General features: G+C 49.1%; 1 long non-coding RNA gene across 1 annotated transcript; it reads left to right on the top strand.

The window, feature by feature from the left end:
- Positions 1–7,448: 7,448 nt before the first annotated feature.
- On the top strand, positions 7,449–15,772 carry LOC133355895 (uncharacterized). The gene is made up of 4 exons (XR_009756797.1): positions 7,449–8,538; positions 9,998–10,076; positions 10,863–10,948; positions 11,592–15,772. It is a non-coding gene; the product is annotated as an uncharacterized LOC133355895 (long non-coding RNA).
- The last annotated feature ends 2,712 nt before the right edge of the window (positions 15,773–18,484 follow it).

The following is an 18,484-nucleotide window of genomic DNA, read 5'->3' as shown; positions in this document are numbered from 1 at the left end:
GGATTTAGAGTGTCGTTACATTTTTACGTACAGCACTTTGATACTTGTATCAAATAGAGGCTATTATTATTTATACTTTATACAAGTGTAGTGGGTCCAAGAAGACTGGAGACGGATCACTTGAGGCAACACTTTATTTAATACAACTGCGTGATACACGGGTCCTGACACAGAGGGGTAGTGGCCCCTCTACCCGATACCTGGGGAGGTATAGCCTCCGGGCTAGCGTGTCCTACCACTGGGGCTAGTACTCTCAACCCTCCGGCCAGCGTGTCCTGTCACTGGGGCTAGTACTCTCAACCCTCCGGGCCAGCGTGTCCTATCACTGGGGCTAGTACTCTCAACCCTCCGGGCCAGCGGTCCTGCACTGGGCTAGTACTCTCAACCCTCCGGGCCAGCGTGTCCTACCACTGGGGCTAGTACTCTCAACCCTCGGGCCAGCGTGTCCTGTCACTGGGGCTAGTACTCTCAACCCTCCGGGCCAGCGTGTCCCGTCACTGGGCTAGTACTCTCAACCCTCTGGGCTAGCGTGTCCTATCACTGGGGCTAGTACTCTCAACCCTCCGGGCCAGCGTGTCCTACCACTGGGGCTAGTACTCTCAACCCTCTGGCTAGCGTGTCCTGTCACTGGGGCTAGTACTCTCAACCCTCCGGGCCAGCGTGTCCTGTCACTGGGGCTAGTACTCTCAACCCTCCGGGCTAGCGTGTCCTGTCACTGGGGCTAGTACTCTCAACCCTCGGGCTAGCGTGTCCTGTCACTGGGGCTAGTACTCTCAACCCTCCGGGCAGCGTGTCCTGTCACTGGGGCTAGTACTCTCAACCCTCCGGGCTAGCGTGTCCTGTCACTGGGGCTAGTACTCTCAACTCTCCGGGCTAGCGTGTCCTGTCACTGGGGCTAGTACTCTCAACTCCCGGGCTAGCGTGTCCTGTCACTGGGGCTAGTACTCTCAACCCTCCGGGCTAGCGTGTCCTGTCACTGGGGCTAGTACTCTCAACTCTCCGGGCTAGCGTGTCCTGTCACTGGGGCTAGTACTCTCAACTCCCGGGCTAGCGTGTCCTGTCACTGGGGCTAGTACTCTCAACCCTCCGGGCTAGCGTGTCCTGTCACTGGGGCTAGTACTCTCAACCCTCCGGGCTAGCGTGTCCTGTCACTGGGGCTAGTACTCTCAACCCTCCGGGCCAGCGTGTCCTGTCACTGGGGCTAGTACTCTCAACCCTCCGGGCTAGCGTGTCCTGTCACTGGGGCTAGTACTCTCAACCCTCCGGGCTAGCGTGTCCTGTCACTGGGGCTAGTACTCTCAACCCTCCGGGCCAGCGTGTCCTACTGGGGCTAGTACTCTCAACCCTCCGGGCCAGCGTGTCCTGTCACTGGGGCTAGTACTCTCAACCCTCCGGGCCAGCGTGTCCTGTCACTGGGGCTAGTACTCTCAACCCTCTGGGCTAGCGTGTCCTATCACTGGGGCTAGTACTCTCAACCCTCCGGGCCAGCGTGTCCTACCTGGGGCTAGTACTCTCAACCCTCTGGGCTAGCGTGTCCTGTCACTGGGGCTAGTACTCTCAACCCTCCGGGCCAGCGTGTCCTGTCACTGGGGCTAGTACTCTCAACCCTCCGGGTAGCGTGTCCTGTCACTGGGGCTAGTACTCTCAACCCTCTGGGCTAGCGTGTCCTGTCACTGGGGCTAGTACTCTCAACCCTCCGGGCTAGCGTGTCCTGTCACTGGGGCTAGTACTCTCAACTCTCCGGGCTAGCGTGTCCTGTCACTGGGGCTAGTACTCTCAACTCTCCGGGCTAGCGTGTCCTGTCACTGGGGCTAGTACTCTCAACCCTCCGGGCTAGCGTGTCCTGTCACTGGGGCTAGTACTCTCAACTCTCCGGGCTAGCGTGTCCTGTCACTGGGGCTAGTACTCTCAACTCTCCGGGCTAGCGTGTCCTGTCACTGGGGCTAGTACTCTCAACCCTCTGGGCTAGCGTGTCCTGTCACTGGGGCTAGTACTCTCAACCCTCGGGCTAGCGTGTCCTGTCACTGGGGCTAGTACTCTCAACTCTCCGGGCTAGCGTGTCCTGTCACTGGGGCTAGTACTCTCAACCCTCCGGGCTAGTGTGTCCTGTCACTGGGGCTAGTACTCTCAACCCTCCGGGCTAGTGTGTCCTGTCACTGGGGCTAGTACTCTCAACCCTCCGGGCTAGTGTGTCCTGTCACTGGGGCTAGTACTCTCAACCCTCCGGGCTAGCGTGTCCTGTCACTGGGGCTAGTACTCTCAACCTCCGGGCTAGCGTGTCCTGTCACTGGGGCTAGTACTCTCAACCCTCCGGGCTAGCGTGTCCTGTCACTGGGGCTAGTACTCTCAACCCTCCGGGCTAGCATGTCCTGTCACTGGGGCTAGTACTCTCCACTCTCCGGCTAAGGGGACCTAAGGGAGGCTATCTGACCCGACCCAGCCAAGGTCCATGGGTCCCGACCACTGGCCCACTACAGCCCCGGCCCTTAGAAGGACGTCGGGTCTGGGGGTTCCAGGGTCCTCGCCGAGCTGGTCTTCTTTCTTCAGCTTGACGAAGACTGCCGGACTCGTCCAGAGGTCCGGCTTTTATACTCGTGCCAGGGTCTCTCCGCCCCTGGCCATGGCCCTCCTTCTGGAACTCTTTAGGGGGCTCTGGAATATCCCCCAACTCCTCTGTTGGGGCTGGGAGAACCTAGTGTCCCAACGGCCCGACTCATCCTACCCATCCTGAGTTACCACCCCCTATGGACGCATGTCTGCTACTACAGGTGAGTATATACAATGCCTAACGATGACGCTATATATAATGCTTGTCATGACGCTACACAAGCATTCGCTTCAAACTAGAAAAAAACATCTCCGTTGTCGAAATAACCAAGCGCAAGTGGCCAGCAAGCACACAGCACTATCGGAGCTGTACTGGATAAGTGAATGCGTGTCCTGGGTTGAGCAAGGTATTGAAGCAATAAGAGCTCATTCTTGTGTGCGACCGCTGTGCGGCGTTTCCACAACGTTCTCGAGCACGCTCTCATCTCACCCCCGGTGCTGGATCCACTGCATTCCCACCAGCCCATCTTGTGGTTCTTGGCTGTGGCCATTCCTTCCACGGTGGCTTTCTTGAGGTAGTTTGCTCATCTCCTCACATTAACATAGCCACCTATGTGCCGTCTTGGGACGGCGTCCTCCGATCTTACATGAACATGCTAATCTCTCACATTAACATCACTAGCCCTGCCCACTTGTTATGACCCTTGGGCTACACCCATTCTAAACCTTTAAAATAGTCTTCCTCAGCAGCTTTACTCTTTTTTCCTCCTGATGATGAGCGCTTGTGTTGTGATCGAAACGTCATAGTTTTTTCTTTCAACCTATCTACGTGACTTTACCGAAAGAGCCAAGATATGAATTCCTGCAGTCACGAAAGCTCTTCCCGCTCTCTCTCGGTTGCCAATGGCTTTGCTCACTTCAAGAAACCTCTTCCACCACTCTTTATCCATTACAACTTTGTGAGTCTCTTTGATGCTGGCCGCTTAACGTTTTACTCCTTAAGGCCCATTTTGCTCCGGCGACTGTGTACAAAACTCGAGCAGACGCTTTTTAAACGTGCAGTGGTGACACCACGGCCCTGGTTGATGCAGCACGAGCAGTCACCCCGCTCACTGCTCGTTACAGAGGGTTGGCAATTTCAAGCTGGCCGGCCACCACGGTCAATACCGCGGTGCATATCGACCGCAAAATGCTCCTCGATGTCCACTTCACAGTGGACGTTAAAGATCCGTAACGTCATTTGAAGACCGTTCAATAACCTAGGCCATTGTTTGCCGGAATCACCGTCAGAATTTAAAGATTATTATTCTTTGGGTCTTTCGATACAGTCACGTAGATGGCTCAAAGAAAAAACTAAACTAGAACATTTCGATCACAACACAGGTGATTATCATCAGAGGAAGGAAAGCTCCTGACTGTTTTATAGGGTGTAGTCCTCGGGTCATAACAAAGTGGGCGGGGCTAGTGATGTTAATGTGAGAAATAGCATGTTAATGTGAGAGATTAGCATGTTAATGTGAGAGATTAGCATGTTAATGTGAGATGAGCATGTTAATGTGAGAGATTAGCGTGTTAATGTGAGAGATAGCATGTTAATGTGAGATGAGCATGTTAATGTGAGAGATTAGCGTGTTAATGTGAGAGATTAGCATGTTAATGTGAGATGAGCATGTTAATGTGAGATTAGCATGTTAATGTGAGAGATTAGCATGTTAATGTGAGAGATCAGCATGTTAATGTGAGAGATTAGCATGTTAATGTGAGAGATGAGCATGTTAATGTGAGAGATGAGCATGTTAATGTGAGAGATTAGCATGTTAATGGGAGAGATGAGCATGTTAATGTGAGATCGCAGAGCCACCACGACATAGAGGTCAGCGTCCGTAGGTGGCCACGTTGGCGCAAGAAATTCAACTTGTTGATGTGAAATTGGAGAGCCGAAGCCACGGGGAACATCACAGCCAGTTATGACTTAAACTAGCTGATAACGTCCTTCCAATTATTGCCACGTTGAACCCCCTTCTAAGTTTCAATTGTGTCTGTGTCTGTATTTATGTGTAATGGGCCCAACTGAGTCCGCAGACGTACGTCTTAGAGTCAAGACATTTATTACACCAACACGAATACACAAAGGGGTAGCTGGCCCCTTTACCAGATAACAGCCTAGGGTGGTGCACCACCTGGCTAACTACACTAACACACGGGGAGTTAGCTACAATGGACCGGACCCCGGCTCGGGTTCCGGACCAAGTGTTAGAGACTCTTCTGGATGTAGAACGTAGATCTTCAGATGACGGTAGCAGCAACGAACCCCCGGTCCCTGCGGTGACCCGGCTTACATGCTCCCGGGCCGGGGCCGGCTCCGCCCTTGGCCCCAGCCCACCTTCGAGAGAGCTCTGGCTCTCTCTCGACTCTTCTCGAGACAACTTTTCCCCGGACACGTGACCACCCCTTAGTCCCCACTTGGGGGCCCGCTGTAGACTTTACCGGTCACGTGCCTTTGGGGTCAACCAGATGCCATGGCCCAGTGTAACCCTGTCCCTGGCTGACACTCTCCCACTCCCTCCGGTGGAGACAGCACTGCACGCCATGCGTGTGCCACCAAGCCCTCACTAGGGCTGGTACTACACCCACCTATGGGGTGTCCGCGATGACGGTGCATCCACGCCGTGCCTTGCTAGAGCTGGCATTACTTGGTGACATGCACGATGCTACTACATATGTGGTGTCTGCGATGTGAGTACATAGCACGGCCTGCACCATACAGTGACATCCGCGATGTCACTACATATGGATGGCTTCATGAACGAATCTTTGTTGATAGTCAGTGGGTTTGCAAAGTACCTTCGTCTTAGAGAAATCAATTTCGTGTGAGCCCACCGCATTAAAACATGATCAGCCACGGCTAAGGTATTGGTCCTACAGTGTTTCAGATCTGCCTTATGTTCACGAACACGGTCTGATACATGTCGCTTAGTTTCCCCAATGTAACTACTGCCACAGACACAGCTTATTTGTAGACGCCGGGGTATTGCATATCAGGGATCACATCCTTCACAGATGGGATCAGATCACGAATTTTACGTGCTGTGTTAAATTGAACCTGGATCTTGTGTTTGTTCATGATTTTGGAAATCTTTTTGGTGACCCCTGATATGTATGGCAAGGTGATGGTTTTGATTGTGGTCCTCATATGGTTATTTCCCAATAAGTTGGGGTGATAGCTTTACGGATTGTGTAGTCTGAATATCCATTCATCTTGAGAGCTTGGTGTATGTGCTCCAGCTCACTGGCTAGGTGATGATGGTCGAACATGCATCGAGCTCTATGGTGTAGAGATTTCATGAGGGAATTCTTCTGAGATGGATGGTGGTGGGAGTCCGGTTTTATGTAGCATCCATATGGGTGGCTTTCCTGTCGACAGAGTGTCCCATTGAGCCATCTGGTCTCTTTTCGATTAAACATCCAAGAATGGTAGCTTACCATCCTTTTCCACTTCCATGGTGAATTTGATGGCTGGGTGTATGGAATTGATGTGGTTGAGGATTGGTTTCAGAGCTGGTCGGCCATGTGGCCAGATGACGAATGTGTCATCTATGTACCTCTTCCACAAGGACGGACGTAGAGTGGATGCCTGGATGGCACCTGTCTCAAACTTTTCCATGAAACATTGGCTACAACTGGATATAAGGGAGAACCCATTGGGGTACCTTCAACTTGTTTGTAGAATGTTACATTCCAGGTGAAGTAAGTGTTGGTGAGGCAGTGTCTCACCCGGGTCGGTACATCAGCATTCAGTCTTTGTTGGACCAAATCTTCAATGATTGCAACGGTGTCAAGCACAGTAACTTTGGTAAACAAAGAGAATACATCGAAACTCACGAGCAAATTACCTGGAGATAGTGATATGTCCTTAATTAACGATACCAAGTGAGCTGAGGTAAGTACAGCTGAGGTGGTCTACCAGTGAATGGTTGTAAGGTTTCAGACAGAAATCAGGCCAGTTTGTAGGTGGGTGAGTCAATGGTGAAGACGATAGGACGAAGGGGTGTACCTTCTTTATGATTTTTGGTAAGCCATACAATCTGGGTGGTCTAACAGCAGAAGGTTTTAAGGAAAACCGCGTGGTTGGTTCGATTAAATGTCGAATCGGTGATGATATTGTTGGTATTCGTAACGAGGCTATTGGTGGTATCTCTTTTAATTTTGTATAGCTACCATCATTAAGTAGGTCCTGAATGCTGTTATTGTGTGTGGCTTTGTCCATGATAACTGTGGCATTGCCCTTTTCGGCTGAGAGGATGACGATGTCATCTCTCTTTTTTATTTGAGACAGCTCAAAGCGTTCTTCGTTACTGACGTTGCTGATAGGTGTCTTAGCGTTGTTGAGGATTGCTGCGATTTCTGATCCGGCCACGTCTGCAGTGATGTGTCCCAAACCCTTAAGGGCTACATCGACCTGGGCAATGATATCAACCACTGGGATGGCTGCGAAATTCAACCCTTTAGCTAGAACCGATTTTAGGCTGCCAGAAACTAGACTGTTACTCTGGTTGATATCAATCTTGTCAATGTCTATTTTCTTTACGTGTGAATCTGGCTTCTTCTTGGAAATGAGGTTGAACTTGTAAATCAGGTTATCTTTGCATTTAGCTGACATTGAGGCAGCTGAAGAGGCTAACATGTAACCTACATGTTCCCATTCAGATGTAGACATTTTTTCTGTCAATGTTAAGTGTGATTTCAAGAGAGTCTTGTCTAAATATCTAGTTCAATCGGAGCAATCTTATTCTCTCTGAGATCAGGGCTAAGCCGGCCCTGAACAAGATCCGTTTAGCATTAGGAGATGTGATAGCAGCAATGTCAGTGTAAAGGCGATCGGTATTACCTTTGTGTCGCGGCATCTGTTCAGAAATGTGAGCGACTCGATCAGATGAGCCTTCTTGTCTCGAAGTTTGTTAAAAGGTCTAATAGTTTTGTGAAAACCCTCCACGTTGAGGCGGTTAAATCTTTAGTTAAATATTCATATTCTTAGGTTTTTTCGGTAAAGTCACGTAGGTAAAACATTTAAATTAATAAAAGTAAAATAAAACATAAAAAAATTCACGACGTTTCGGAAGCAACACAAGCCTCCGTCTTCAGGTGGAACCGTCACAGCCACGACAGCTGTATCAAGTAAATGAGAGATCACAAGAAATACTACCCCGTATATATAATGGTTGAGGGGGGAAGGGCCAGGAACGGCACACTTTTTTATTAATATGGTAAGGTGAGGCTTAAGACCAAGAGTAGACTGCATAACAAAGGACTGAGCCTTTGTTATGGAGAGGTGCGGTTTGTAACTAACACCTAGCATACATAACAAAAGTGTGAAAAAAGAAAGCAAGTAAAAACTAAAACTGGTAAAACAACAAACTGGCTGTCTATCAATAACCTGTAATAGTTGTCTGTCAAAACAAAATTTTTAATTTGTTTTATTTTACTTTTATTAATTTAAATGTTTTACCTACGTGACTTTACCGAAAAAACCTAAGAATATCAATCTTTAGTTAAAGCTGTCGTGACTGCAGGAATTGATATTCTTTAGGTCTTTCGGTAGAGTCACATAGATGGTTCAAAGAAAATAACAAAAAGCTGCGACGTTTCGATCACAACAGAACCGAAAGACCCAAAGAGTATGAATTCCTGCAGTCACGAAAGCTTTAAGTCAAGATTTAATTTAAAGATTATTTGAAAATTACATATCACTGTTTCTGTGTCGCCACGTCCCCGTGTTGCCCATGACTCCCATGTCCTGCGTTGCTGTCTCCACTTCCCCCTTGTCTCCATGTGTCCCAGCCTCAGTGGCCTCTCTCCATTCCTGGGCGAAGATGAGAGTGAGACACTGAACAACATCGTTACCTCCAACTGGGAGTTTGATGGGGAGGTGTTTAGCGAGGTGTCTGAAGACGCAAAGGACTTCATTACGAACCTCCTTGTCAAGGGGAAGGGGTGAGTGTGCACGTGCTCGTGTGCACGTGTGTGCGTGCATGTGCGCGTTTGAGTGTGTGCATGTATGCGTGTCCGTGTGTGTGTCCATGTGTCCGTGTGTGCGCGTGCAGGCGTGTGGGCGTATGCGTGCATGCATGTGTGCGTTCCAGTGTGCCTGTGCACGTATTCGCGTGCATATGTGCGTTTTGAGTGTGTGCGTGTATGCATGTCCGTGCGTTTACGCGTGTCTGTATGTGCACGTTGTATGCGTGTCCATGTGTGCGCATGCACACTTGTGCGCTTATACGTGCATGAGCGTGTGCAATCGAGTGTGCCTGTGCACGTGTGCGTGGGTGTGCGTGCTCGTCTGCATGGTCGTGGGCATGTGTGTGTGCGTGTGTTTGAGTTGAGGCAGTGTTGTCCGGCCGGGTGGCTTAGTGCTTGAGCGAGGGGGTTGACTCAGGCCATTATACTTTGGGGTCAATACTCTAAATGGGGAACCGCTTTGTGGATAAGTCACCAGTGATTGTTCTATGGATAGACTCGTGCCTGCCATAGGAATTCAAGAGGTGAACGCTGACAGCTGGTGTGTGGTGCAATACATGCCCATATAACCTCGTGGTTTAACCCACCACATTACATGTGTAGTGAGTTCAACTGAGTCGCAGACGTAGACTTGGAGGCAACACATTTATTTAACTCCAACACACGGGGTAACTTCCCTTAACAAATAACAACTTATGGTGGTGACCACCAGGCTAACTACACTAATTACAACATCACTAGCTACTACGGACCGAGACCGCAGCTCGGGTCCGGGTCCACGTGTTGGAGACTCGTTGAGCGGAGAACGTAGACGAAGGTTTTTTCAGGATGAACAACAATGCCTGTCCCTCTGGGGACCCGACTTCTATTCTCTGCGGTGTGTCTGCCTCCGCCCTTTGCCACGACCACCTTCCAGAATCCTCGGGAAGAATCTGGGTCCCAACCACGTGACCACCCCTAGCCCCCACTTGGGCCCCTTTGTAGACTTAACTGGTCACGTGTCCTCTCGGGTCAACCAGAGTGCCATGGCCTTTAGTAACCTCATTCTTACGGCCAGCACTCCCACACCCTGTCCTGTAGGGCTGGCACTGCATGCCAAGCGTGGTGCCATCCAGCGCTATCAATCAGCGCTCACCAGGTTCCTCTAGGGCTGGTACTACACCCACACCATTGTGGTGTCCACGATGTCCTTACACCGCACGCCGTGCCTCTCCAGGGCCGGCACTGCACAGTGACATCCCGCGATGTCACTACACATGTATCTGGATTTTTCATAAATTCACAAAACCATGCCAGCTCTCAGCTTAAAAATCGAGAGAGGTAGGAAGAGTTTAGACATCCTAATCACCATAAGATAACAATCGGCACTGATGATGGAAGTGATGAGGAATTGAACTATTTGCGCTAACTGCTGCACTACCACTCTCTTTATCAGGTGGCGGCTGAGTGCCAAGGGGGCCTTGCAACACCAATGGCTTCTGAAGAGCAACCTGCACAGCCGCCTCACCAAACAGGTGTGCCTGCCCAGAGACACCCGGGTAACACCCGGACACACCTGAGTAACACCTAGGTACACATGGGTATACCTGGGCACACCCAGGTTATGCCTGGGCACACCCGGACACACTTGGGTACATCTGAGCACACGTGGACACACCTAGATACACTTTGGTAACACCCTGACACACCTGTATAACACCAAGAGACACCCAGGTAACACCTGGATCCACTTGGGTAATGCCTGGAGACAACTGGGTACACCTGGGTAAAACCTAGATACACCTGGGTACACCTGGGTACACCTGAGTGTACCCGGATACACCTGGGTACACCAGAATACACTCGGACACACCCAGAAAATACCTCAGCCATGGTCAATCCACTGTTGGATGAACTCTTCCCTAACCGCTACAACCTTTCACGACACTTCGATGTAACGATCCATCCCAACACCGGCACATGAACTGATTTCATAGCACCATCTCCTCGGCAAGTGTCCTCTCGGGCGCGCTCAGCTCCTGGCGGCTCCTCTGTTACTATTCCGGATTGTTCGGCCATCGTACCTTCTCGCCATGACCGGTCTCCTCGGTGGGACGATGTCTCTAACCTGCCTGCGTTCTCTAATCCACGTGCTCCTCTCTCTGTCTCTCGGTGTAAGTTCCAAGCACGAATCTCCCCATTTTGATTCTTTGCACACTTTTACATTTTCGTTCGATGTTTTTTGTTGTTTTTATTTTTTAAACTTAAAAGTACGTTGATGCTCTCCTATACACTGTCTTCGTTCACGTTTGTCATTTCAGCTGCAAGGGAAGAGGGGGTCTCTGACTCAAGCCACATTGCCGGTGTTTCCCAGAAGCCTGACCCCTTAACACAACCATCTGCTCAGGTCCTTGCTCTCATCAGCAACACAAGCACATCTTCTTGGTTTTTTCGGTAAAGTCACGTAGAAGGGAAATAATAAAATAATAAAAATAAAACTAAATAAAATAATTCTCACGACGTTTCGGCCACAACGCAAGCAGCCGTCCTCAGGTGAAGAACAGGTCTGTCGGAAAGACAGCGTCTGAATGGGCACCACCAGGCTTGGCAACGTATATTTAAGCTGGGTTGGAGGGGGGAAGGGGCGCCTTGACAAAGGAATTTGCATATCAAGAGGAATTTAGCATATTTATGGGAAATGCAGATATGGGATTAGTCACTACTTGTGGAATGTGTAGGAGGTGGGTGGGGGGGGGTTTCAAAGTCATATTATGCCCGTGCATTATGCAGTATGCAGGATTACAATTCAGTGGGCTCACATGACATTGACTTCTCCAAGACAGAGGTTCTCTGAAAGAACCAAGAAGATGAATCCCTGCAGTCACGAAAGTTTTAAATCGAAACAAGCACATCTTTCGCATGGATCTTGCAATTTCCCTCTAGACTATATAATTAACAGTGAACGGGAGGGGTCTGTCTCTCCGGAGCCGAGGTGCGTATGTGTCCATGTGGCTCTCTCATGCGGCTTCTCCGTTCCTTGTGCCTTCCAGCCAAAGAGTCGCGTGGAGGACGGCCTGTGTAGCATCACGCAAGCCTCGGATTCACCGAGACCCGAGGACTTGCATCACGACCCGGAAACTTGCATAAATTTACACGGACCCATAGATTGACATATAGACCCATAGATTTATATAGAGACCCATAAAACTTACATAGATAACCATAGATGGATTGGTGGCAGAGTGATTAGCTCACTGCACTATGGACCTAGCAAATTCAGTTCGATTTACAACTATGACTAACATCAGTGGTAACATAATATAAACACATTATTGATTAATTAAAATTACAATACATAAGAGGGATGAAAATCTGATATTACCGATATTAAAAAGACATAGACATACAGAGATACCGATAGACTTCATAGATATCCACAGACTCAGAAGAAACCTGTAGACTGGCGAGACCTCATAGACTTACACAGAGACCCATGGGCCTGCCTTCACGTCTCTTCAGCATCCAATGTCTGGGTCAGAATGTGTTTTGTAATGTAAAACAAATGCAATATAATTCCATGTGAGAGGAGCAAGGTGGTACAGCCAGTAGGCTGTCGATGATTTGCGTGTGTTTGAATGTTGTACACCGATGGCAGCAAAGCGCCGTATGGGTCAGGATCCCCGTACGTCACCATTGCCGTTACATCCCTGGACAGCCTTGGTCAAAGTGGCCTTCAAGCCCTCTCCACTCAAACCACTTGCGGTGTGCGGTGACCGCGTGCGCGACGCGGTGTTGGTGACTGCACACTCCCCTGTTCACGAGAACACGTCCGCAAGTGTTGCCGTGTTCGAGGCGAATCGTAAGATGTGTGGGTTGCGGCTGCTGGCTCGTTCAGACCGGTTTCGTGTTATTTTCTGTATCTGCACCATCGTACCGTAGTTCGTCGTCGTGTAACAATGGCAGCTCAGCGGTCGACCGAGCGGCTCGGGTCAGAAGGTTGCGAGTTCAAAATGTTTGGGCTGTGACCATCTAGTCCAGTGTTTTCGACTAGTTTTCAGAGGGGGGGCCACTTTTGCCAATAAGACATCATCAGTGAGAGGGCCGCCACATTTGAAACCATTGGGGGTTTGCCAGCAGCACGATGACGGGGGGTGTTGTCACGTGTTGTGTCTTGTTGGGGGCCGCACTAAAGGCCACCAGGGATCGCCAGTGGCCCACGGGCCTTGCAATGAAGAACACCGGTCTAGCCCCTTTATCAGAAACCCAGTTTCTTGCTCTGCTTATTTAGCAAGTTGGGATTTGTTGTCATTGCAGCCCTGATATGTGTTTTATTCATTGTATGTGCCAATGTGTTGCTGTGATTGTGTTGTAATTGTGTTTATGCATGAAATGTGATTGGGCAGGGAGCCGAACTACAAACACCGCCTTCTGTGGTTGTCAATAATAATACTGATGATGACGATGTCCTTGGTTCATCCAGGAACGACTTGTATTGTACTTGAATAGGCTCCATGGCTGACACCATGGGGAGGGCTTCATACAGCAGTGGATTGAAATAGCAGTAGACAGTACTGTTATTCAAGTGGTCTTGACTCAAACGAACAAATAAATAGGAGAGCTAAGCAATATAAACCCTTTTCCGAAGCATCTCAAGATCAGGTCATGATGTGTTCATAATAAGCCCACTCATGCAGCACTCGTGTCAGTAGACTACAGCTGCAGCCCTTTTGCCAATCCACCGCTGGATGAAGGCTCCCCACTCTGTGTTGCTCATAGGGGTGGTTTGACCATACATCACCACAGTGGTCAGTGCAGATTGAAAATAGGAGTCCAGGGCAGCTTCAGATATCACTCATCACATGTTAGCCGTGGCTGGCAGTCAAACCGAGGTAGCCACCTCTCCATGAATCATAAGGATACAATGTTATTGACAAAATTGAATTAATTTATCTTCCAATTGTGAACCAAGTGGCTTTCCTGGGTAACATATCATGATTGTTGTATAAAGAAATCCCCCCTGGTGAAGGATTTGCTTGTGTTGGTGAGATCGTTCACTGGATCACGAGTGCGTCTGTGCACGGAACTTAGTACCCTGTAGAACGTGGAATGGACGTGGCTCTAGGCACCAACATCGTGGCCACTCGAGGCAACGCTTCATGCGTGTCCTGTAGAGGCGCATCTTTAACAGAAACAGTGTTCTCATGGTCCTGTTCTCTCGTTTACCGAGTTTCACAACTCGTGCGAGGCCGCGTGTCCACAAGCGTCCTGCTTGTGTTTTTTTGAGTTGTGTCTTATTTAAGCATAGTTATACAGATGTTCACGTCAACATTGTCAAGGGGAGTTATTTATCACGATAACGCTGGGGTAGTGTGGGGTCCCTGTTGTGGGCCAGTGTGCGAGTTTCCCTGTTGGTGTCGTGCCGTGTGGCTGTGTCGATTTGCATGCCCCGAATTCTATAGATGTCATATTTTGCGTGCTATTTTATTGAATTTGGTTGATTTTTTGTTTCAAGTTTTCCTTCTGTGAAGGTTTTTAATCAAACAATTCTGAATGCTATTTACAAACCGTACACATGAACGCATACATATGTGCATCAACATGTCCACCTTATGCACACGCACCGCATACGTACATGCACTTGTATCGGAGGTCATGAGTGGTAACTGATGCTAATGTAATACATGACACAAAATCATAATGCTGGAGAGTTTATAAGTAACAAAATACAAAAAATGTACACATCCCATCAGCCACACGATCCAATGGAAGTCCATCATTTGAGCAGCATTGGTTCAACACAAGCAAAATTTAGACCGATTTTTCATATTCAGTTTATGGGCAAGGGTCCTCTGTTAGTTCTGGTCTTTGTGAGTTTTTGGATATTCGTTTGAACAATGTGATGTATACTGGCCAGGGGTCGGTAAAACAAGCTCAATATTTAAAGAGCCGCAATGCATGTGAATACAAAGACGGCCCTGAATGAATCACGTCAAACCATGTATTTTTTATTAATCACTATTTTAAGAACAGCACACGCACAATAACTTGTCGCATTTCAAATAATTGTTGGGCTTTTAGACGTTCACCATTTATCGAAAAGAATTAGGAGGGTGTTTTTACTTTGCATTATTGTGTCGAGAGCCACGAAGTAGTCCTCAAAGAGCCGCCGCACGCGGCTCCGGAGCCACAGGTTGCCCACCCCTGATGCAGGCGAATAGAAAGTTGGCAAATCTCAAGCAACTACTGTTTCACACATGCTAACACGCTTACACACGGACAACAGGTGATTTTGCTCACACACATATACATTTACACCAGCCTGTAGCTGTACTTGTTGATGATATGGACAGGAGTATTAGCAAAAGTGCAATCTTTACGTTGTTGCTTTGCACCATTACATATTTTCACGTTAATTTATTTCTAATATCTGTGATTATATGGATCCCCGTCAAACAAATGTGCAATTTCCATCAGCTGATGGCTCGGATGACTGCATTTGTTTCAAATGAAACGCGTTCATTTTTCATAACCTAAAGAAATTTCACAAAGTGGCTTATGGAATTCATTTGTACAAAATAGTGAAGTTTTTTTTAATACACAAAGGTTATATGCCGTATTTGGAATGTTTAAACCACTTATCTCCCCAGGAGATACGCATGGGTCAAAACAGTAGACAATAGGCATGCATAAATGCGGACAGCTCCGTCTCCCCACTTTGGCAAAGTTGTTCTGGAGATCTCACTCTTGCCGCTTGGCCGTTTCCAAAGCTCCAGGAGAACGGAGAGAGGGTGACCCCTGCCGAGTGGCTCAGCGGCAGGGCAAGCAGCTCTCAGCCAGAAAGTCGCGAATTAAACATCCGGTTGGTTGGGGGGGGCGGGGGTTGACTCAGCCCACAATCCTTCCAGGGTCGAGAAAATGAGATGCCACACTTTGTGTGGAAGGAAGTTAACAATGATTGTCCTACGAGAGACTCTGAATGTGGATTTCCACCACGGCTCAGGGCTGTGAATAGGAGATGAGCGCTGCCTCAATTCACGTGAGCAGCAGGACACCACTTTGACTTTTTTTTTGCGAAAGTCCATTTCCAAAAACTTCAGAATCATCGCGACTCACTCAGCCCAGGGCTGCGCACGGTGCCTTAGATGCGGGTGGGACCGTTTGCTGGGAAATGATGTAGCCAGCAAATGGTGGCTTCTGTTGAATTGTAAATTAAAAGCGACCTGGATTGCTTGTCCCGCGAGTCTGTGTCGTGTGCTGTGAGGGTCGGGATCATCGCCCCCCAAACGCGACATTGCAGAAACTCCTGATTTTGCCAAAAACTCGAACCTCCTCTGAAGAATGTCCGTGACCCCGGAGAGCCACACGGCTGCCACTGAACACGAGCCACGAGTCCGCTCCAGCTTGGGGTTCTCCACATTTAGTCGCCTCAACCTCTCCTCCTGAATTGGTCACGGTCTAATATAAAGCACAAGTAAATAAGAGTAGCACAGTCCTCTACCTACGAACATAATTCGTTCCCGCGACGCGCTCATAAGTAGCACTGTTCGTAAGTCGAAACGGGCTCATGTACTGAATTTAAACGCCCACACTCACTCCCAGCGCGAGGCCGACTCGTTACATCTCGCGGAGAATCGCTCAGCTGAACAAAATAGTGCCGCGGTTTAATATGCGAGCTAGAGTTCGCGTTTTCATGGAAGTTGTGTGGTGGTCATGCTGGGACACGCGAGCGCCAAGCCACAGTACTTACTGGTGCGGGGTGCTTGTGTTACCCCCCGTCCGGAATCCGCCAAGGGGAGGGGGCTGTGGGGTGTGTGTGTGATCCCACAGAACCCCGCCTCTCGGTGGGGAGCGGTATAAACCGGTGCGGACCGGTTGGGTTACCCATGGCCAGAACCCCTTCGAGGGGAGGGGGCTGGGGGATGCGTACGATCCCACAGAACCCCGCCCCTCGGTGGGGAATGGTATAAAAGGCGGGATCTTGAGAGCAGAGGGCAGTTCGCCTCAAGCCAAAGCAAAGAAGCCGCCTGAAGACAAGACCCTGGACCCCAAGCACCGACGTCCTTCTCAGTGCGGTGCCAGTGGTCAGGAGGCTAGGACCCTGAGGATCCCTCAGCCCGACGTCATTTTAAGGGCCGGGTCTGGATGGGCCAGTGGTCGGGGACCCACCGAGCCAGTGGTGGGTCAGCCTCCCCTAGGTCCAGCTAGCCGGAGGGCCATAGGAGCCATTAGCCCGGTGGCTAGGATACATTAGCCCGGAGGCTGTACCTCCCTAGGTCGTGGGTGGAAGGGGCCGTTACCCCTTCGTGTTAGGGATCTAGTTGTGTTACTGTGATAGTTATAAATAAAACGTGTTGCCTCCTACGACGACTCTGTCTCCATACAAGACTGCTACAGTTTTTATCGCGAGTGCGGGTATTCATAAGTCGGGAACTATGTACAACTTACGCAAAAGTCTAGGTTGCTTTTGTTTCAAACAATGGACCTCAAAAAACTAATTCCAGAGTAAGTATCAAGGGCAAGAGAAAACAAACTGTTTGCTTGCAAAGAGCGATGCTCGAGAATAAGGAAGGATTTCCAAGGGGCCACAGAGCAAGTCACACGAACAGGACGAATGGTAATGGTGGTAAGAGTAGACTTGCTCGGTTAATGTTGTGGCGACTTGAAGTTAAACGACTTCAAGCGAAACCAGGTTCCAGGGAGATATTTTATTCACCAGCTGAAAACCATTACAAATGCAGTACCATTTAAAAAGATATTAAACACACAATTTGATAGAAGAGTGAGTTTTAAGACATTTCATGAAAAAAATAGTTTTCTGTACTCGCTAACGATGATACGGAATCTTGACTTAAAGCTTTCGTGACTGCAGATATCTCCGTGGCTTTACTGAAAGACCCAAAGAAGATGATGCAGAAGCTTGGTGGAATGCGATGCATGAGTGAACGGTGGAGTCAGAGAGTGAACGTGGTGGATCGTCCGGCCGCTGCTCTCGTTGCTGTTGCGGAGCTCTCCCCCCACATGTACTGCCCGCTCGGTCGGTGCGGTGCTCTTAATCTCACTGTCGTTGGCGTGAGGCTTCGAGCGATGCCAAATAACCTATTGCGCATTCCCCTTCATCAAAACGACTTAACCCGCCTAATTTAGTTTCCAACGTTATCTTATTAGTTTTCTTATTTTGCATGAGCTGCACTAACACTGTATGGGCGTTCTTGAATCACGGTGATGAGAGATAAATGTTGATAAATATATCAAGGGATTTAAACAAGAGAACGCAACACGACCTAAACACTTTTGAAACTGTGCGGAGGGGTTTCGCTTTGGGCCCGCTGTGCGTCGCTCTGTCATCCGGGGGCGTTGCCGAGCCACTCACTGTGCCGCACAGCCGCCTCGCTCTCCGCAGTGGAAAGTACAGTAGCTGCCCGTTCGTAGCGACGTTATAGATCGGATACCGCGCGACGTTAAGTGCAGAGATGGGTCGTAGTTCATCACTGACTTTGTAGAAAAACAACGTTCAACGGGCCGACGTTAAAAAAGGAGTGACGGCTTAGTCTGGTTACATTTTTATCAACGCAGTGGAAGTCCGTGTCCACAAGAGGGCAGGCATCACGTCACCGCGCCCTGTATCGCAGACATACATTAAAGCGGGAGCGTCTCGTCATCTTTTTTACCCCCAAAAATCACCAACATCCTTGAAAATTGTCTATCGATAAAATAATTTTAAGTCGAATGCGGAACCCTAACAATAACTCGGTGCTGTATTACCACGTAAACATGCAGTCCTCGACTTATATGATAGATTTTTGACATTTATTTAATTTAACTCGCACTTGGAAACTCAACCGCGTAACTATTTTGTTCAGTGGAGCAATCATCCGTGAGATGTAATCAGTCAGCCTTGCGCTGAGAGTGAGTATTTGTGTGTGCAGCCGCGTGCGTGTGAAAG

Source organism: Lethenteron reissneri, chromosome 52, assembly GCF_015708825.2.
Source record: "Lethenteron reissneri isolate LAM-NWPU_2019-01 chromosome 52, ASM1570882v1, whole genome shotgun sequence".
Taxonomy (NCBI): domain Eukaryota; kingdom Metazoa; phylum Chordata; class Hyperoartia; order Petromyzontiformes; family Petromyzontidae; genus Lethenteron; species Lethenteron reissneri.
The sequence above is the reverse complement of the archived record's forward strand: the minus strand, read 5'-3'. Positions and strand labels throughout refer to the sequence as shown.